The following is a 3,225-nucleotide window of genomic DNA, read 5'->3' on the forward strand; positions in this document are numbered from 1 at the left end:
TCAGACTCTTTTATCATATTTCTGGTCAACAGAAAGCAAAAACATCAAATTTTAGCTTTAGTCAGCTTAGGAAAATTGTTACAAACTGGAAGCATTTTTTAGATGAGTTTTGCTGATGTAAGCAAAACAAGGAGGTGTCTATTTTTTTAAAAAAATGCATGAGCCACTATTATGTACTATGCAGTGGGTCAAACAATGTGGCATCAGGCCATCCTACCCATTATTTCAACAATGGGGAAGCACATCGGGATGCTATCACTTACCATCTTTAAAACACTTTCAAGTTTACAATGGACTTCCGCAGCCTCCTAAATTCATTCAAGAATTTCTACAGCAAGTATTATGAAATGCTTCTTGGTTGGATGGACAAAAGAAGATGAAGCATTATGCTTCCTGGTTGTGGCCTGCAAGGAGCCTTCCCATTGTCATTTTCAAGCACAGAAATGTCTTCAGAAGAAAACAGTACAGTGTGTATAAAAATGTGACCAGAACCCAACAGTCATTTTTTATAACAGCTGTATTGAAAAATGACAAGAAAGGGTTAAGTAAAAACCAGTATAACCAAATCACTGTTCCAGATAGAAGAGGCATTTGAATCACACTTTTAAATGATGTTAACACTTATTTTTTCTCCCAAGCTTAAATCAACAGGTATATATGCTTCTGGGCCTTTAAAAAATATGAATTGGATTCATAAGGGTGCCCAAGATAATTTGACCTCAGTACATTGAGAAAGATAATTAGCTCCAATGTACAGCATGTTTGGTTTCTTCTGCCCTCAGATAGGCACATGCTGCATTCACTGAGAATCATCTGGGTGTCCGTGAGGGGAGTACTGGCCTGGGATAATTAGAGAGACTTTTATAAACTTGAGTAAAATATTGTATTAAATGTTTAGTTTCTATTAACAACTATGACTGTCCAGAAAAATCTTCGCTCCACTTTATTTTTATTTTGCTGAATGGATAAGTGTTAAATAGAGTATCTTTCATGGACTGAAAACGTTATTATTATATTTTTTGAAAGTTGATTAAACCAGCAGTAAAAGTTATAAAAAGTAAGCAGTGAGTAAATTATATATTGATTATTTACAAGAAAAGTTACCTTTCCTATTTCCTATTTTTGCACATGAAGATATGACTATGAAGGAGATACTTAAGCAATTTATTTACTTTGGTAACAGGCCAGGCAAAAACATTTAAATTCTACTCTTGGAAGTAAAAATTATCTAATCATTCACAAGCTCTTATAATAAAACATTTATCATGAGTCATTAATCCATTAGGACTTATTTTGCATCCCATCCTTTCACTAGCACCTTGCTTTGAACATAGTCAAGTTTGGCTGCAATTTTTCCTTTTATCATATATCACTGTTACAGGATGGGATGCACCAAAGCTGGATTCCAAAAGCCCTGCACTCTGCTTGAACTTGGAATGCAGAAACTCAGCTAGTGATTCTAGGGCTGAGACTCATCTAGGCTCAAGTCCTGACATCACGCTTAGATCACGGGGTACCAAAAGTTGAGGGTTCAGACCCAGCAGGTAAACGACAATCTAGGTACAACATTATGTCACAGAGGTTTAAAGGAAAGTCCTAAATCGACAGGGTACCGTTCTGATGGTCTTTGGTGCAGGGCTAAGAGCTCTGCATCCCTCCTCTCACCCACAACCAACCCCACCCGAGCTCTTCTGCCTTCGACTTCGCACTGCTCTGGCCTGGAAGCCTTCCCTTGAGATGCCTTCCTCACTGCAAAGGAAGCCCNACACACACACACACACACCCAAAAACAAAACAAAACCCTGTTCCCTCAGCATTCTTACCTGGATGTCCAAAAGAGATCTCAAACTGAATCTGTCTGTTCTCTACAACCCTGTTCCTCTGGAAATCTTCCCATCTTAGTCAACCAATGACAATTCCATTCTTCAAGCTGTTCTAGTTCACCAAATCCCCCATAAAATTAAAGTCACCCTTGAGTCTTCCTTTTCTTTCATGCCTTATGTCCAATCTGTCAGTAACTTATTTCATTTCTAGAATCTAATCACTTTGCACTATCCTAGTTCCAAAGCCTCCTAACAGCACTCCTTGCTTCTTGCAACCTTGACCCCAAATGCATATGTTCCAAGTGGCCGAGGAGATCCTTTACAATAGATATTTAAATTACTAAACCATAAAAGTTATTTTTGTGTACATATCATGACCTTGATACTCCTGTGATCAAAATCCTCTGACGGCCTGAAGTCCCCACTGTGGTCCTCAAAACCCTACGCAATGTGACCACCAACTGCTTCTCTCCACTTCTCAAATTTCTCGTTCCACCCTCCTGGCTCTCCTCCCACGCACTGCACAGTCACTCATCTTTGTCTCCTCTGCCTGTGATGCTTGTCTCCTGAATATATGCATAGCTCAATACTTTGCTTCCTTCAGGGCAGAGCGGCATCTTACCAGAAAGTTTTCTCTGACTATCCTATCTAAAAATGAGCCCCCGATTTCAATGCCCTGTGCTGTCTTTTTTCTTTCCTTCACAGCCATTTATTATGCTCTCTGGCCTACTATTTCTACTACTTGTTTGTTTGTATGTTTCTTACCCATCTCCTCATACTAGTAAGCAACCTTAGCAAGGACGAACATCTGTTGTTCATTGCTACACGCCATTGTCTAAAAGAGTATGATTCGTGTAGTAGTGCTGAAACATAAATGAAATCATTGAATCAACACAAAAAGAATGTTTGATTTAGAAAAAGGACCATCGAGAATATCAATTGAAATTAAGTTTATCACACACCCCTTACCCAGTAGAGAAAGTCAGACATTCTACCAGCCACAAGAGAAACAATAACTTTTACTGCTCATGTACAGTATCATAACTTTGCAAAGTTAAAAAGAAGGTAGATTTTCCAACCTCTAAACTTGAAAGACATGTAAGTAAGGGTGATAAAACAGAAAATTCTACAAAGTAAAGGAAACCTTAAGCAATTTCAATTTTCTGTATTCAGGCTCACACCTATATGCATATGCACATGTACGAGAGTCTCAGGGAAGAAATAAAAGGTGTTTCAATGGGTAACGTACAACTTCATATGACAACAGTAAGGGAGAAGGAGGGGGTACATGAGACAGTAGCCTGTTTACATCTGCTTGGTTGATTAAACCACTGCTGGAGAAAGCAGGTTTGAAACAAAGTATACAAAAGTTACCATGCAAGGGAGACAATAGTTTTCCTAT

The sequence above is a fragment of the Hipposideros armiger genome, unplaced genomic scaffold (assembly GCF_001890085.2).
Source record: "Hipposideros armiger isolate ML-2016 unplaced genomic scaffold, ASM189008v1 scaffold_0, whole genome shotgun sequence".
In the NCBI taxonomy this organism is placed as follows: Eukaryota; Metazoa; Chordata; class Mammalia; order Chiroptera; family Hipposideridae; genus Hipposideros; species Hipposideros armiger.